Source organism: Gadus chalcogrammus, chromosome 19, assembly GCF_026213295.1.
Source record: "Gadus chalcogrammus isolate NIFS_2021 chromosome 19, NIFS_Gcha_1.0, whole genome shotgun sequence".
Taxonomy (NCBI): Eukaryota; Metazoa; Chordata; class Actinopteri; order Gadiformes; family Gadidae; genus Gadus; species Gadus chalcogrammus.
The window spans coordinates 991,640-1,011,082 of NC_079430.1; the positions used below are offsets into that span (position 1 = coordinate 991,640).

A 19,443-nucleotide genomic window follows, 5' to 3' on the forward strand; every position below is an offset into this window, starting at 1 on the left:
CCTTTAGCATTTCTGGCTGGATATCATCAATCCCTGGGGCTTTGCCACTGCGGAGATGTTTGACTACCTCAGTGACCTCCACCAGGGAAATTGACGACGAATCACCATCAACCTTGAGCTCTGCCTCCAACATAGAGGGCGTGTTATTCGGATTCAGGAGTTCCTCAAAGTGTTCCTTCCAACGTCCGACGACCTCCTCAGTTGAGGTCAACAGAGTCCCATCCTTACTGTACACAGCTTGGATGGTTCCCCGTTTCCCCCTCCTGAGGTGCCGGATAGTCTTCCAGAAACACTTTGGTGCCGACCGAAAGTCCTTCTCCATGGCCTCTCCGAACTTCTCCCACACCCGCTGCTTAGCCTCCGACACGGCAGCAGCTGCAGCCCTTCGGGCCTGTCGGTACCCTGCAACCGAGTCAGGAGTCCTCCAGGATATCATATCCCGAAAGGCCTCCTTCTTCAATCGGACGGCTTCCCTGACCACCGGTGTCCACCATGGTGTCCGAGGGTTACCGCCCCTTGAGGAGCCTAATGCCGCTTTTCCACCGCACATGTAGCTCGACTCGACACGACACGACTCGACACGACTCGACACGGTAGCAGCGCGGGTCCTTTTCCACCGCAAATAGTACCTCCGGGACGTGGGCGGGGTCGTCTGCGCGAAAGGGCCGTGACGTATTTTTGTACGCGACGCAAACAACACCTACGTAACCCACACATGGACAGAACCCACATAACAACAATGGAGAACATCGATGCGATGGTATTCGTGTTCGTATTATTAGCTGGCATGTTGAAGAAGTGGAATATGTTGGCTGCGGCGCTGCTATGGCTGTTACCGGCATGGTTGCCATGTCGCTCTCGTGACTTCGTCACACTCTCTGGCCAATCAGTGGCCGGCCGTCTGCCGACGTCACCTTTTAGCATCGGCTCAGACGCTTGGAACCTAGAGCGAGGCGGTACTAGAAAAAGCAGCCACTTGAGGTACTAGATCGCGGTGGAAACGCAAAAAAGGCGAGCTGAGTCGAGTCGAGTCGAGTCGAGTCGTGTCGAGCTGGTACCATGCAGTGGAAAAGCGGCATAAGACCCTGAGGCCACAGCTAGCCACCGCAGCTTCAGCAATGGAGGCTTTGAGCACCGCCCACTCCGGCTCAATGCCCCCAACCTCCACAGGAATGCCAGAAAAACTCCGCCGGAGGTGTGAGTTGAAGATACCTAGGACGGGGGCCACCTCCAGACGTTCCCAGTTCACCCGCAATACTCGTTTGGGCTTACCAGGTCCATCCGGAAATTTCCCCCATTCCCTGATCCAACTCACAACCAGATGGTGGTCGGTTGACAGTTCCGCCCCTCTCTTTACCCGAGTGTCCAAAACATGCGGCCTCAGATCAGATGACACGATCACAAAATCGATCATTGATCTTCGGCCTAGGGTACTCTGGTACCAGGTACACTTATGAGCACCCTTATGTTCGAACATGGTGTTTGTTATGGATAATCCATGACTAGCACAGAAGTCCAATAACAAACGACCGCTCGGGTTTAGATCAGGGAGGCCGTTCCTCCCCACCACGCCTCTCCAGGTGTCTCCATCGTTGCCCATATGGGCGTTGAAGTCACCCAGCAGAACTACGGAGTCCCCTACTGGAGCCCCATACAGGACTCCATTCAGGGTCTCCAAGAAGGCCGAGTACTCTGAGCTGCTGTTTGGTGCATACGCACAAACAACAGTCAGAGTTTTCCCCCCTACAACCCTTAGGCGCAGGGAGGCGACCCTCTCGTCTCCAACACCGCGGCGCTCAGCCGGGGATTTATGAGTATCCCCACACCCGCCCGGCGCCTCACGCCCTTGGCAACTCCGGAGAAGAATAGAGTCCAACCCTTATCCAGGAGTACGGTACCAGAGCTGAGACTGTGGAGGTAAGCCCCACCAGATCTAACTGATAGCGCTCCACCTCCCTCACAAGCTCCGGTTCCTTTCCCCACAGCGAGGTGACGTTCCACGCCCCCAGAGCCAGCTTCTGCCGCCCGGGTCTGGTCCGTCGAGACCCCTGACCTTCGCTGCCACCCATGTGGCTGCGCACCCGACCCCAACGGGTCTTCCCACAGGTGGTGGGCCCATGGGATGAAGAGAGGGGGGTGCCACGTAGTTTGTTCGGGCTGTGCCCGACCGGGCTCCGTGGCAAACCCGGCCACCAGGCGCTCGCCATCGAGCCCTCCGTCTGGGCCTGGCTCCAGACGGGGGCCCCGGGCTTCCTCCAGGCCGGGTCACATCTCCTCTTCTTACGTTATTCATTGAGGATTTTTTAACCAAATTAATCCAAGCTAATAAAGAACCCATCCACTGGTTAAACCTGTCAGGCTGGTGAAATCCTGCAAGACTCCTTTTTTGTCTGTCATATTAGATTCTACTAACAGTGCTAGCCTTTGGCTAATCTGCTTTAGATAAACCTAACACAGGTCATGTAGTACAAGCCTCTTAAGGGACACATTGTGTGTATCGGCCCTGTTTGGATAAATAAGCATATGTGTGACAATCGTGTGCGTGTGTGTGTGTGTGTGTGTGTGTGTGTGTGAAGAGGTGTCAAGAAACAAAATACAAATACTTTGTTAACTTACTTAAGCAGAAATTTTGGGTATCTATAATTTACTGGAGTAATTTTTTTTTTTTACTTCTACTTCTTAGATTCTCACGCACTTATCTGTACTTTCTACTCCTTAATTAAAAAAAATTGCCTTGTTAACTCCTATTTAATTTCGGCTTGTTTTTATTCCGCCGCCGTTAAAAAAAATACAAAGAAAAAGACCTATCCAGATATTTCGCGCCATCGGATAGAGTGAATTTGATTGGTTGGATGAGAATAGAAACAGATACCATTCTGACAACCCAATTGGTTTATACGCGATCCATGGCACCTGCGCATGACCAGAGCCCGTCTACATTCTCTGACATGACAGAAATCGCGCCACATTCCATTTCCAGTTACGAAATAGCAGACGTAGATGAGCGAAATGTCCCAACCAAGCACCAGTGAGGAGGTTGGTAGCCAAGAAGACCAGCCAACCCTTCTACATCCCTGGCCGTACCTGGAAGATTTTTTTGAAATGGTTGGATGCAAAAACAACTCAGTTCTTACTCGTTACATCTTAAATTCCTGCAGTTATGCTTGGATACATACATTTACATTCCCAATAAAGGCTTTTGATAACATGCCTCTGAAGTTTGACTTTTTGCACCATTCCAATAGTGGAACTAGTCATCATATCTTCCGCTCCATGAAACACATGTTAATGCTCAGTAGTACACATATGGTTCTTTAATGTATTTGCATTGTACTAATATGCGTTCATTTTCAATGGGCATAAATGTGTCTGAAACAGGTGCATCCCAATTTCAACATTAACATTATAGTCATTAGATGGCCTTTAGCAAAATGTTTTTTTGGGGGAAGTTGGGCAATGTGCTATAGAGGTGTGCTGTGTGTGTGTCACTAATTCATGGATGGGATAAATGCAGTGACCAAATTCCTTGTATGCGTGAGCATACTTGGCAAAAAGCTGATTGTAATTCTATAGGGCACTGTGGCACACCCTCAGCTTTTGTCCTTAATGGCATTTTTTCCCCTTGCATTACTTTACTTTAATACTTTAAGTAGTTTTGAAACCAGTACCATTATACTTAAGTAAAAAGCTTGAGTTGATACTTCAACAGAAGTATCTTTAAACGCTAGTATCTATACTTCTACTTGAGTAATGAATGTGAATACTTTTGACACCTCTGTGTGTGACACACAACCAAGATGTATAGCACGCAGGACGTGGTTCATAAACCTCACCAGTAGCCACATTGGCCATCAAAGGTCAGCCCCAATACACAGGAAGGCACTATAGCCGCAGGTAGTATCTAGCTAGGCTATATTCTAATACTTGTGTTCACCTGAAGTTATACATTTGCAACAGTGCCACATTATCCTTGTGTGGGATATGATGAATAAAACAGAAATCATCTGGCATTAACATTCCAGGTCACAACGATGAATGTTTGAGGTTCTGCTGTGTTGGAGAGGTATATGGCACGTGGGACAAATACAAAGAATTAACGCGTCTTATTGTCTTGTTTTCCTCTGGATTGTTAATCTGCTCTCCATCTCCATCTTCATCACATGTCAGAACTTCAAAGAATCATATATTATGTGTCATTCAAATACAGAGCATTATAATGATATAATGACTCCGAGCCCTATACTTTAACGTAAGAGTGATAGAAGCAACAGGCCCAATACAGGCGTATACCATCATAAGGACGTCCACCAAATCTGGAGTACGGGGATGCAACTACGCTATAATAAACAGAAATAATCATATATTGCTATGAAAGTCAATATCATCAAAAGTGTCTGGCTCGCTAGACTGTAGTAGGTTAGTATTAGGTTTGATGAGTTTTTTCAACTATAAATTTAAATGATCACAGATTAATAACGTCCAGTAGTCGTGGTCAGAGTGATGCCTTGTCTCATCAGCATCACTGTAACACATGGCTCGGTGCACGATGTGAATCCTGTCCGAATTAGCAACAGTCGGGGGTCTGCAATAGGAATGGGGAGGTTGGGGGGCGGGGAAAGGAGAATGTGCTCCGACCAAAGGCACATTATATGGGGACTAGAAACGACTAATTGCCGCTAATTACTGCTTGCAGTCAATAAGAAATCCTCTGTAGTCTCCTCGTTGTCGCCCTCGTATTTTCTCTGCTGAGCCCAGCCGGGTATGAGGTCGGGGTTACTTGCAGGGACAGCAGGTGTCCATCAAGCTCTATCTCGCATCTCCTCCATCGATCCGAGCCGCTAAGACTACGACCGATCCCATCGCACGACCATAGTAACCATACGTCCTATGTGCATTGTGTTTCATTTACAAAAACGTCCATCGCCGCTCCGCGACCATGCATCCGAAGCGGAGGCCATTTAAAGACAGAGAAGACGCTCCGCTTCCCAGATGTCCGGACGTGCCCGCTCTCCCTCTGCCCAGGCATGGCCACAGACAGACAATAGCACATCACGGCGGTGCTGGTGGAGGAGGTGAACACACAGAGTCTGCACTCGGCTGAGGTCTTACCGTATTGGGAGGAGGCTGAATCCATCCAAGAGAGACACGTGAAATGGTCTCCAAACGCGTTCATACCACTACTCCCATCGATCAGGAAAGCCACATTGCTTCTCCGTTTGTGATGACTACCACGCAGCGTGTGTGCGAGCGTACAGCTCACTCACTGCTCGTGCACATGGAGAAGAATGTGTGCTGCCGTGCCTGTGACGTAGGATGGGCGTGGCTAGCAGACACGCACACGCATGGTTGTACGGTGAAGCGCACTGGTTCACGTTGGGACCCTACGAGACGTATACGGTCTACCGAGTCCGACACGTCCAGTGTGTCCACCCCCCCCCCCCCCGTGCCCCAGACAGACCTGTCACCAGGTCCACAATCCGATTTTTTTCCATGAATGTATTATGAATGTTGAGTGAGTGTAATCTGATCGAGTCGACAAGAAGAAAGGCGGAAGGAATTTATACAAACAATAAATAAATATATTTTAGTACAATAACCTCAAAGTCTTCATAATTAATGAGTGTTTCAAATCACTGACACTGCAGTCAATTTAGCTTTAGATTGAATGCAAATAATTGTAGCAGTTGCCAAACGGAAACATAAAATCCCAAATGTACGCTCATAAAGAGTATGCCTACACAAGGCGTCCTAAATAAAATGTAGTAAAAAGCGATCGAATAGGATTTAAATCGAGTGGTGGACTTGAAGCAGGTGTCACAATGTTCTTAGCATCCTACGAGTAGGCCTACCCCTGGAATCCTCGTTAGCTATGAGCGTTTTCACGACGTTCGTTACCAACGATGCTTTCGAAAACTGTACGATGCTCGTACGATGCACTTCACGATCCTAGGCTAACGATGCTTTCGGGAAACTGCCCTGGGCCTCGATGGTAACGAACGTCGTGAAAACGCTCGTAGCTAACGAGGAATCCAGGGGTAGGCCTACTCGTAGGATGCTAATTAAAAAATTTGGAGTATGCAATAATACAAATTATTCTAAAGAGGTGTCAGAGACTCCGTGCGCAGCCCCGCCTTCCACAGTGAACCAAGAAAGCCTGCGCCGTGACGAACGGGGGATTTGACCCCCTCGGTTTTACACACGTAACTTAACTTGAGATAAGAAGGTGAAATCGCCCGGCATGCCAAGCGGCGACCGAACCGGCTCGGCAGTGTAAAAAGACCTATAGCCAGGGTTCGAGTTAGGTCGGAGCCAGTGGGAGCTGAGCTCCCATAGAGACCGGTCTGGCTCAAAGCAGCAAACTCAAATATCCGTGGTGGTCTCTGAAAATACAGCAGCATAATATTGTTATTACAAATAAAGCTATTTTCACTTCCACATGGAGAGTAATATTGACGTTAAGTAAGGGATAATAGAACGCCGGTCATTACCGGGAAAATAAGCCAAGACAGGGCGAACCGGACACCGACGCGAAACGGAGGTGCTTCAACCTGAAGGGTCTTATTTTCGGCAATGAGCGGCTACTTGCCAAACGAAAGAAATAACTTCACAAGGTGTCTTTTTACAATTTATTTGTTACCATTCGTAGTGTTGATCAGCAGAGAAATAGTTAGCCAAAGAAGTTGACGTCGCTTAGCAACCGAAGACGCTGGCGTTGTTGTGAAGGGCCCGTGCAAGTCAACGGAGCGTTCCACGGCATTGAAAAGAGCCGTGTCATAATAGCCCATATTTACGTCCAATATCCCCCCCCCCCCCCCCCAAACCCTAACCCAAACCCCCCCTATTAGCAGGATTCTAGACCAAGCTCTCCTAATCGGGTCAGCAATAGCCGTTTGTCAATGCCTAGCCTCTGCATTTGAATGTAATGAATGAATGGAACGTTGCATTTTTTATGTCTACAAATATTCTAGACTAGAGAGCCAATCAATAAAACCTTATGCAGAATCAGATAAAGTCGGCTCTTTGCTGCACAAAGTATGTTTTCAGAAATCAGCACATTAAGACAAATGTAGTTGTCATGCTGCTATTTTGGATTTTTGTAATATGGAATTATTTCAGGGGGGGGAAATGCCGCGTTCAGGATTAGGACTGATATAGCATATGTCGGCCTAGGCCTAATCAATTGTGTTTTAATATCTTTAGCATTCATATTATTGCATCCTTTTATTTACGTAGGCCACTCTGCAGTTGGCCTTGATGGGGAGATATTTTAACCCTTTTTAACCCCATTTTCCAGCGACGTTCCTGCGTCTCCCCCTGCGTCATAGCCCGTTTCAGCACCGTGTCAGTAGCTGCGTTTACATCTAAAAGGTGATATGAATCTTTAGAAAGTTCCCAAAAAAGTAATTTGAATTAGGTGCGTTTCCATCAAGTGGTTGGAGCGGGTAACTTCCTTAGTTCTGCCTGGAGGTGGCGCTGTAGGCAAAACATTTATGCCGATAGGTGGCTGTAATAAATGGTAGAAGTAGAAAAGCTGTAACAAATGTAACAAAAAGCGGTTAGTCTGCCAATAGAGAAGAGTATCAACAAACATGGAGAGAGGAATTCAGCAGCAATTGGTTTCCCATGGGCAAGTCATAGCTGTTCTTTCAGTGAAGTTATCATTGGCTATTTTAACTTCCATCCATAGACGAAGAAATTGAGAAATCACAATGTACACAGCGGTAGCAAGGGAAATACGAGGACAACGTCGAGTGCCTTACGTATGGGAGAGCACAATAGGGTGATGACGTTACACCTTGATGTTGGCAGGGTTACTATTGCCGGTCGTTATGCGGAAATCAAAGACTAGGTGCGTTTCCATCCCCCTGATTTTATGCGAACTTTGAAGTATCGAATCAGTAAACGGTGATGGAAACACCAACATTTGCATAAAAATCCTCTAATTCGCAAAAAAGTTTATCCGCTCGCTTGAGGTGGTTTTTGAGAAATGCGAAAGAGAGTAAATTCGCAAAGTGGGAGATGGAAACACACTTTTCGAAACAGCTGTGACGTAGCGAACTTTGAACACACAGGACTGACAGTAGCTGCGTTTCCATCTAAAAAGGTGATGCGAATCTTTAGAAAGTTCGCAAAAAAGTAATTCCAATTAGGTGCGTTTCCATCAAGTGGTTGGAACGGGTAACTACCCTAGTTCTGCCTGGAGGTGGCACTGTAGGCAAAACTTAGGCCAACTTAGCGATTTTGTCGCTATATTTAGCTACTTTTCAGACCCCTTTGGCGACTTTTTTTCAAAACAGCGACAAGCGACAAATCTAGCTACTTTTTCAGCTGTTATTGGTGACTTGTGGCGACTTTTTGAGGTGAAAGCACTATCGCTATTACCTCTTCACAACGAGCACCGGGTGCTTGCGCGGCCCCTCCCCCGTCTCAAAGCATTTACAGGCAGCCCAGTCCTCGTGCAGCAGTCCCTCCCAGCTGCTCTGTTAGCAGGAGCTAACAGGAGACGTTCATGCCTCGGCATCCGGGCTGCAAATGAATCCGCGTCCCGGCCAGCAAGCCGCCGCCGACTGATCCCGCCCCCTGACGTACAGTCAGGGCGGGAAAATTTAATATTTTCTTTGTCTAAATAAAATAATAAATCGCTGTGTTACATTGACTCACACTGCCTCAGGCTCAGTCACTTCACCTCACCTCGTCCACTGTGTGTGTGTGTGTGTCTTTACCATGTCGCAGTCAAAACTTTACCAACAAAAATATAGGAAAGAGTGGGAAGCAAACACTGCTTTTAAGGGCTGGTTAAAGCCGTTTATTGGAGATGATAAACGAGCATACTGTAGCTATTGCAAGGTCGATTTCTGTGCCAAACTCAGTGATGTGAAGAAACACAGTTCAACCCAAAAGCATATTCAAAAGGCAAAGCCTTACAGTTCAGCTCAAACAACGCTGCCATTTATGGTAAGCAAAATTGATGTCTCCAAAAAGGCTGAGGCTACTATAGCGTTAGCAATTGCTGAACACTGCTCCCTCCTAGCATGTGACCACATTGGGGAAGCATGTAGTTCAGCTTTTTCCGACTCCGCTGCTGCTACGCATTTCAGAATGCACAGGACTAAGTGCACTGAAATGATCAATGGTGTCCTAGCACCTTACTTTTTGAAAAAGTTGGTGGCAGATGTGGGTGAGCAGCATTTTAGCCTCCTCCTCGATGAGGCCACAGACATCAGTGTGTCTAAGTACCTTGGTGTTGTCATCAGATACTTCAGTGAAACTAAAGGGACAGTGGTTTCAACATTTCTGGGGCTTGTTGAGTTGGACGGAGGAGATGCCCATTCTATTGCCCGTGCTTTGTTGGCTTTTTTAGAAAAGTGCTCTCTTGTTAAAGAGAAACTCCTAGGGATAGGCACTGACAATGCCTCTGTAATGACAGGGATAAATAATGGGGTCCATACAGTTCTCAAACATGAGTATGGCCTTAAAGACCTTGTCCTCATTCGATGTGTGTGTCACTCCCTGCAGCTTGCGGTTACTCATGCATCCAATGACACAATCCCACGCAGTGTGGAGTATCTGGTAAGGGAGACATATAAATAGTTTTCGGTGTCTCCCAAACGCAGGGAGGCCAACAAGGCCATTTACGAGACCATTAACTGTGGGGAGAAACCCTTACAAATTACAAAGGTGTGTGCTACACGTTGGCTCTCCATTGAACCCGCAGTGTCACGCATTTTGGACCAGTGGGAGGAGCTTAAGCTGCATTTTGAGGTCACCAAGTTCAGTGAACACTACTACATGGCTGAAGTTTTATACTCCGTACAGTGATCCTCAAAATATCTTGTACTTGACTTTTTTGAAGTCAGTGCTGGGTGAGGTACAGTTGGCCATGAAGGCTTTTGAGGGAGAGCAGGTAGATCCTCTTAAGCTACTTGACAGCTTGGTCAGCCTCATCAAGTCTGTGAGCAGCAGGGTCCTGAATCCATTGGCAAAGGTTGATGTTCTCAAAGGGACAATAGATGGATACATCCATAGACCGCGGAACCGGTCGGGCCAGGGGGGCCGTGGCCCGGGTAACTTTTTGAAATGATTATTAAAAAAATAAATGAATGTTGGCCTGCAAGTTTTTATTTCAACTCAAAACCTGTCGACAAGATCAAACTTAAACACAACCCATGCTGTAATAATTTAATCAATGGTATTACTAAACCAATATTGTTCACGTCACATGTCATGCATGAATGTTGCAAAATGTAGACCTATAACTGCGCAGCACTGAAAATCGCGCGAAAGAAGTAGAGCGTTCGTTTTCTACACTTCGTCGACTGAAATCATACCTCCGATTCACAATGACACAAAAAAGACTGAATGACTTGATGAACTGCCATATTCACCGTGACATTCTGGAGGACATCGACATGACAGCCATCGCTAAGGAGTTCGTGCAGGCCAATGACAGACGCAGGCAGGCCTTTGGGAAGTTTTAAGCGTAGGTCAATGGTTTTATTAGCACCGCCGTGTGCACTCTTCTTTGTTCAATGTTTTTATACTGCATTGTACTGATACAAGTGAGTTTATGTTGAGTTAACATCTTACTGTGGTGCTTTTGTTGTGTATTGTTGGCTGATTGAGCATTTTATTCTGCACAGTTATGTGCTGGCATGTTGTGGGCTTAAGTCATGACCATTGATTCATCTATGTAGGCTAGCCTTCTGTGCTGTGTTGACTGTTTTGGCAATTTGCGCACTTCTGTGCTGGCATATTTTGGACTTGGGTTATTAGTGTTGTTGGCTGTTTGGACATTTAAAGTAAAATCATCCTGGCAAAGTGATGTGCATCCGCATCCGGTTTCTCTCTCTCTCTCTCTCTCTCTCTCTTTAGTACTGGTACAAGCAAGCAGTTTCAGTTGCGGTTGCGTTACCACCGACCACCGAGGTACCTTTCTTGTGCATTTTATTCTGCGCTGTTCTGTGCTGGCTGACGTGACTGATGGCATTACGTGCGTGTCCTCGTATACCGTGCATAGCCTTGGCTATGGATAATGTCGGACCTAAAATGTTGGTAAAATGTTGGTGACCCCCTCTTGCGATTGTGGCCCCCCCTTGTTCAAACACGTTCCGCGGTCTATGGATACATCAGTCCAATACCATACCTTGGTTACCTTTTTGACTCAAAGGCAGCTGAGCTCCACCTCGTGAATGACGAGGAACACAATGTCCCTCACAAATGAGTTGAGGATGAGACTGCCGGACAACATTGAGACATTGAAATACATGTCAGTTTTCAATGTAGAGGAAACTCTTAAATACAGCAAGAGCCCTGGAGAAATGGTGAAAATAGCCAAGCTCCTTGGCTACGCACCTGAAGTAATCGACAAGATTGTCCAGCAATGGCGTGCCATCCATCTCAGTGACTGGATGGAGAAAAAAAACACACTGGGCTTCTGGAGTGAGATCTGGAAGTTCAGGGACGCAGCTGGTATCAACCCATTTCAGGAACTTGCCATGGCTGCTGTGTCTGTGTTGTCCTTGCCACACTCGAATGCTGAAGTTGAGAGAGTGTTCAGCCAGATGAGTGTGGTAAAAAGCAAACTCAGGAACCGGATGTCCTTGCAGACCTTAAACTCCATCCTATACATCCGATATGGAGCTGTCAGGTGATGCTTGCTTTGAGCACCAGCTGCCTGATCATGTTTTGAAGCTTTTTGGAACATCAGCTGCTTATTCATTCAAGGTAGCTCCTTCAGATGAACCTGCAGTAGAGAGCCTTGACCAGAGTGACAATGACTCACTGGTTCTGTGAGATAGCACAGCCTGTCTGTGTGTGGAGGGAGGTCTGGAGTAGGCCTATCTCTGCCATTTAGATTGTTAATATATATATTGTATACAAAAATATGTTATTTTTAAAAATGTTCATGTTTAAATGTGACCTGTTGTAGGCTCCTACGCGTACCATAAGGTTAACTTAAGAAAAAAACATATTAAAATAAAAACAATAAAAATAAAAACTTTAGAAGGACTAACTCTGCAAGAGTGGGTCCATTTAGATTGTTAATGTATATTGTATACCAAAAAATGTTATGTTTAAAAATGTCAATGTTTTACTGTGACTTGTTATGCTACGGCCACACCAAACGCGTTACTCGCGTTGGATAACGCGTGTAACGTGCCTCACCCTACATGCCCACTGCACCGTCAGTCAACGGACGTGGGAAGGGGTTGCTGACTGATGGGGGAGTAGTCTTTGCAGAGGCATCCGTCAGCCAATCAAATCGCTTCGCCGGGTTCTTCCCGCTTCTTCCTGCTTGTTGCGATGCAAGATGACCCGCTTTCCCGCTTTCCAGTATCGTCAGAGCCCGAGTCGCGTCACAGTGCTTAAATTTGCATACGCGATCTGAGCCGCGATAGCCAATCAGCGTGGAGCTTGACCCGACCTCACTGGCAGAGAGTAGTGAGCTTGGACAGAAGCATACGGCCGACATCTTTCTTTATTCTGGGTGGAAATAGTAACATAGTTACGCTATTAAATGCGTTTATGGAAAAAAAATTAGCGAGAAATGTGCATTTTACTTTCATAATGTTCGCTCGGTGAATGTGAAGGATGTTTGGTTTGATAGTTATGACGAAGAGGGAACGCTCCGTTCACTTGCATGGACAGAGTCTCTGGATGCTAAGCAACCTCAATGTCTTGGCGGACTATTTCTCTGCTGATCAACACTACGAATGCTGGAAACACACCAGACACACCATGTGAAGTTATTTAACCCGATTATTGTTATTTATATCAGATGTTATTTATTCTAACCCGATCTAAACTCTATCACCCAAACACGGCGGCGCTTGGGTTTCCTACCCCGGACTCCAGCGCAGCCACGGCCGACAACTATCTTTATTCTGGGTGGAAATAGTAACATAGTTACGCCATTAAATGCGTTTATGGAAACATTTTTAGCGAGAAATGTGCATTTTACTTTCATAATGTTCGCTCTGTGAATGTGAAGGATGTTTGGTTTGATAGTTATGACGAAGAGGGAACGCTCCGTTCACTTGCATGGACAGAGTGTCTGGATGCTAAGCAACCTCAACGTCTTGGCGGACTATTTCTCTGCTGATCAACACTACGAATGCTGGAAACACACCAGACACACCATGTGAAGTTATTTAACCCGATTATTGTTATTTATATCAGATATTATTTAATCTAACCCGATCTAAACTCTATCACCCAAACACGGCGGCGTTTGGGTTTCCTACCTTGGTCTCCAGCGCAGCCACGGCCGACAACTATCTTTATTCTGGGTGGAAATAGTAACATAGTTACGCCATTAAATGCGTTTATGGAAAAAATGTAGCGAGAAATGTGCATTTTACTTTCATAATGTTCGCTCGGTGAATGTGAAGGATGTTTGGTTTGATAGTTATGACGAAGAGGGAATGCTCCGTTCACTTGCATGGACAGAGTGTCTGGATGCTAAGCAACCTCAACGTCTTGGCGGACTATTTCTCTGCTGATCAACACTACGAATGCTGGAAACACACCAGACACACCATGTGAAGTTATTTAACCCGATTATTGTTATTTATATCAGAGATTATTTAATCTAACCCGATCTAAGCTCTATCACCCAAACACGGCGGCGTTTGGGTTTCCTACCTCGGACTCCAGCGCAGCCACGGCCGACAACTATCTTTATTCTGGGTGGAAATAGTAACATAGTTACCCCATTAAATGCGTTTATGGAAAGATTTTTAGCGAGAAATGTGCATTTTACTTTCATAATGTTCGCTCGGTGAATGTGAAGGATGTTTGGTTTGATAGTTATGACGAAGAGGGAACGCTCTGTTCACTTGCATGGACATGGACTCATCTAGCTGCGTTGGCGCGTTGACGCGTTGGAAGCGTTGAACCACCACACAATGATCAAGCGTCAGGTTAGGCGCGTTACTCGCGTTATCCAACGCGAGTAACGCGGTTGGTGTGGCCGTACCTTAACGCCTCGTTTCCACATACGTACATTCTCGTATGCGATCCAACCGCCTCCGACCGAAAGTCCATTCATTCCTATGTGATTCTCCGTAATGTCCGTTTTACCTCCGAGACTCCTCCCCTCCGTAAAATTTCTGTCTGGTATGTCCGTAATATACGTTCAAAAAATAAACTTTCGCCGTCGTTTTACGGAGATACCGTATGAAAGTTTTTATGTTTTTCACAAAACATGTAAGTACCTGGCAGGCCAAACTCCTCGCCGATCTCTTTCCAAGCCTGGTTGGTTTTGTTTTTATCTCTGTATATGTCGATCCTCATGTTCCAAAGTACCGGTCTCCTAAAAACGGCCATTATCATACGTTCCCCCATCTTTTTGGCTGGCGTAAATAAATTCATGTCCGTACGTAAAACACTAGCGACCACTTCCGTAAATTTACGGAAGCACGGATACGAAAAACATACGTATGTGGAAATGAGGCGTAACTTGACGCTTGATCATTGTGTGTCACAAAAATGGTTCAACGCGCCCAACGCACCTGTGGCTGCGATGGAGTCCGAGGTAGGAAACCCAAACGCCGCCGTGTTTGGGTGCATGATAGAGTTTAGATCGGGTTAGATTAAATAATCTCGGATATAAATAACAATAATCGGGTTAAATAACTTCACATGGTGTGTCTGGTGTGTTTCCAGCATTCGTAGTGTTGATCAGCAGAGATATAGTCCGCCAAGACGTTGAGGTTGCTTAGCAACCAGAGACGCTGTCCATGCAAGTGAATGGAGCGTTCCCTCTTCGTCATAACTATCAAACCAAACATCCTTCACATTCACCGAGCGAACATTATGAAAGTAAAATGCACATTTCTCCAGGGGCGGCGCCAAACGGTTGCTTGCCGTTGCTATAGCAACTCCAAGCAATTACTCAGAAACCCCAGAGCAACCCCTGATTTTTTGTCAAACTCAAACAACATATTTGAAATAATGCCATTTTCCGTAAAATGGTATTAAATAAGTTCAACTAAACCTATGGCCGAATGCGGTACCCGTCACCATACCGACCATTCCTGTCATATGAATCACCAGATTAAGTGCATAATCACTGAGTAGCGTCAACATTTCAGGGCCGTGACTGGACTGTCGTTCAAATCAACACGAGTCAGCCTGGGACTCTCCTCTCCTCCCCTCCCCCTCACCGTGCCCAGTTCCCGAAAGAAAACATACACACAATTAACACAAACTATCCCAAGCAATATGTACAATATTAATTATTATTTTATGTACATGAAACAATAATTTCATTAATAGCAGTCTTACGAAAAATAAATAACATTTCAAATATGCGGACATCTCGCGGCGAGATTATCAGTCAGAGATGTTCGTTGCCGGCTCGTTGGCGCTTAAAAAATATGGACAAGTTTTTACTATTTCGAAAGAAATCAAGTTCAAACACGACTCGCGATGGCGAGGCTGAGGATGGGCTCGTTAATAGCCAGACTTGTGTTGGACTTGGCAGTTGTTCGGAGGGGGGTTATGCTGAGGTCAAGAAACGGAAGAAAATATTGTAGCCTACACAGTTCTGAATTAGCAAAACAATGTTAGCACATGCTTGCTAGCAATGTTGGTGTGTTAAACCGTATGGATTAAAGTGGAATATTGCAAGAAGTCCTGATCAAGACATCGATTTAAGGTAGGCCGTTTGGTAATTAAGTTTGCCCGTCGCAGCATATTGACTTGGGGCCCATGTGATTTTGTTTTGAAGTAGAACTAGATTATAGGTTTGGCTCATGCCAAAGGATGGGTTTATCGTAGCCTGGTATGATCCGCCCTTAATAGAAGTATTATGAAGTATAATAGTATCAACACTAATAGCAACTATTGTATTAATGTTCCACATAGGCCTACATTTGAGACGTATCGCGCAACTAATTTGAATGCTTTGGAATGTACCGTGGCGACGGTGGGTCTGAGATGTGCAATTCACCACTATTGACAGGACAGCTAACCTTGTAGTTGGGGGACTGCTGACGGGCTGTTGATTGAGAGAACTATGTTGTTTGTTATATGTCGTGTGGCCGCAGTGCCACCTGGACTAGCAGTGAATGTGTACATGCCGCTGGGCTATTTTCATGTTGGCCTTCTTAAAGATCTTCCTCTATATTGTTCTATGTCTTTACGTCTTTATATCTGTGCGTTTGTGAGGGAGAGGGAGAAAGATAGCGCACGTTGAACTGTCAAATGATACGATCACACTCAATCACAGTGGTGAGATTAGTCTGTGTTGTTACTGTACTGTAAACTTGCCTCGTACGGGACCGCAACCACCCCAACCCGTGCCGAAAATGTCTTCCCGGCCGTGCCTCTGCCAAATTCAGGTGTTTTGATCAAGGTTTTTTTTTTTGACCAGCAACCTCTTGAATTCATACAGCAACTGTTAAGCAACTGCAACAAATTATTTCTGGCGCCGCCACTGCATTTCTCGCTAAAAATGTTTACATAAACGCATTTAATGGCGTAACTATGTTACTATTTCCACCCAGAATAAAGAAAGATGTCGGCCGTATGCTTCTGTGCAAGCGTCACTACTCTCTGCCAGTGACGTCGGGTCAAGCTCCACGCTGATTGGCTATCGCGGCTAAAGCGGCATGCGTTAAATTTTTTGAACTCCGGGCGTTACTGCGTTTACGTGCGTAATTACGTGCAACTACCGCGTCTAACGTCCCTAACGCGACGCTTCAACCCGTGTAACGCGTCTACGCGCCTAAACCAATGGTTCCCTATGCAAAAATGCAGATTTTCGACGCCCCTAGCGCGAGTAACGCGGTTGGTGTGGCCGTACCTTTAGGCTCCTAAGTGGACCATAAAGTTAAAAACCAAACCAAAAAAATAATATAAATAAAAAACAACAAAAAAAACACCTAAGTAACTCTGCCACAGTGTCCCTTTTTGGTCACTTTTGCCGGTCCCAAGCCCGGATAAAGGAGGAGGGTTAGTTTATTTATTTTTACTTCCGGTTATGCAAATTAGGCGATGACGTCATCTAGCGACTTCTAGCGAATTTTAGGAGAGCCAATAGCTACTTTCCTTACTGAAGAGTTGTTGACATGAGACAGGCATGTGCATAGTAACAGCTCTCCCTGTATTGTATTTTGTTTAAGGAGAAAGAGATAATTTTGGTGGTATATTTTAATGCAGTGTGTGTATTATTTGTTTTAGCATGCAATGTGATGATTTTGGAATAATTGTATTAACTAATGAAACGTTTGTTATTATTATTTATATCAGACCATGTGCATGCTAAATAGCTTAAAAGTTGGTTTTGCTAACACAGTAATGCTACTGCATTGGAAGGTTATTTCATTTTATTTTCATACATGCAGAGCCTGTATGAAACACCCCAACGCTTTATGAAGACATTTTGTGTGTTGTCTTCTGTTTCCAGGTATGCTCCAAAGTGTAATATATAAATAGCAATCTTGTATTTCAGTTTATATCAATGCTGTTGTTTATTATTTTATATGACTACTGTTTGTATTTGTTTTGTAATGTTTAAGAAATAATTGTGTTCTTTTAGGTAAAAAAAATAATTATTTTGATATAATAAGGTAGAGCAGTGTTGCCATGAGACGGAGAGCCTGTAAAGATCAACACCAGAAGACATTTTGTCTGTTGTCTTCTGTTTCCCGGCCTTCTTTAAAAATAAAGAAGATAAAAAGCACGCCGTTGTCGTATCAGTTCTTCACTGAATGACAACCGTTACACAGAGCAACCCACAACACTTGAATATTCCTTTTAAACATTTCTCTGTTATTTACTTAATTGAGATCACAAAGTCATCCACTGCTGCTCCGAATCCCCACTGTCTGGAGGCAGGACTGCAGGATGGTGTGTGTCGTGTCTGTACTACAGGCAGCTGTGTGTGTCTGTACCGTGTGTCTGTACTCAAGGCAGCTGTGTGTGTCTGTACTGTGTGTATGTACTCCAGGCAGCTGTGTGTGTCTGTACTGTGTGTCTGCACTCAAGGCAGCTGTGTGTGTCTGTACTGTGTGTCTGTACTCCAGGCAGCTGTGTGTGTCTGTACTCCAGGCAGCTGTGTGGTGTGCAGAGCGAGGCTCTAGTGGAAGTATCCAGAGTATGAATGACTCAACAGAAGTCTTGTTTATCTGACACACAACACATTGGTTACTGTACACAGGAGCAGCATCTCCCAATGGAAACGCACAAAAGAAGATTGAAATGCAGGGCATCCCTTATTCCAGCCTGTCTTGGTTGCTTTGAAGGGTGAAACAGCTTGACTCTATATGAGCAACCACTCTCTTTATTTTTTTTTACTTTCATTCAAAATATCCCCAGCCCCCTCTGACAAACTGCTTAGTCCTGTTTGGCTTTAATGTGATTTCAACATAGTGCTAACAACCATAAACATCATCGACTGTCCTACTCTGTTCTTAACACCATGCAGCACTTTCTCTGTAGCTCCTGTAGTAAGTGTACTTTGAAGCCTTGCTTGTAAACCGCTCTGGATGAAGATCATGAGGACAGAGGATGTGGATGTGAAATGTATCTAAATTGAGCTGAAAGCAGGGATTCTGAGATTAAAACACATATTCCCAGCAGAAACGTATGGGAGTGGTAGGGGGAGTGAGAGTGTAATGGGGGGTTCTGGCTATAGGGGTGTTAAGTGATCTAGATACAGCAAACACGCCACATTAGACTTTGTACCCCCCCCCCCCCCCCCGCCCTCATCCTTCATATTCCCTTCCTTAACTTTGCACTCTCATATTCTCTCTTTTCATTAACTTTATATCTAAAGGAATTCATTTAGGCAATTTCATTCAAAGTGACTTTCCTCTGACGTAACTCTTCTCTCTCTTCCTTAGCTCAGTTCTCTCTGGTACATCCTCTCTCCTCCACTCTGGTATCACACACATTTAAAAAGAAACTGGGCGGAAAGTAGAAATGCTGCTAAAATAGAAAATGAACAGTCAGTATTTCTCTATGAAGATCCTCCTCAGTGGTACACTCCTTAGCTGCAGAAGGAGTGGATGGTTTCCAGTGCTATATTTAGAATTGGGTAAACGTGTGATTGATGAAAGATAGCAAAGAGGAGAGAGTCATGCTGGGCTCCACCTGACTGGTTGGAACATTTCTACAGCCATGGAACTGCTGATATTCAGTTGTGTGATTAATTTCATGCTTTAACTTTAATATGATAGCTTTAAAGCTATGTATGGATGGATGGGTGGATGTGTGTTTATGGATGGGTCATACCAACTTTCTCTAATAGTGCCCACAATCAAACTAATCCACAAGTTTGAGTCTGTGTTTCCACTGTGATGCTCATAGACATAGAGACTGAGGAATCTGTGTGAGGACAGGGGTTGTGTTATAGGTAGTGTGATCATTCAGAATTTCTGCGTGCAGAGCAACATTTCAATAAGTTGCAAGGGTAAGGGGAGGAGGCGATGATTT

At 45.2% G+C, this 19,443-nt stretch overlaps 1 protein-coding gene across 4 annotated transcripts in view; it reads right to left on the bottom strand.

The window, feature by feature from the left end:
• plppr1 (phospholipid phosphatase related 1) overlaps window positions 1-5,429 on the bottom strand; it is a 105,490-nt gene extending 100,061 nt beyond the window's left edge. For all 4 annotated transcript variants that reach the window (XM_056577895.1, XM_056577896.1, XM_056577898.1 and 1 more), the window contains exon 1: window positions 5,110-5,429. The gene's annotated coding sequence lies outside the window, so the exon portion shown is untranslated. The remainder of the gene's footprint in view (window positions 1-5,109) is intronic.
• Between the last annotated feature and the right edge of the window lie 14,014 nt (window positions 5,430-19,443).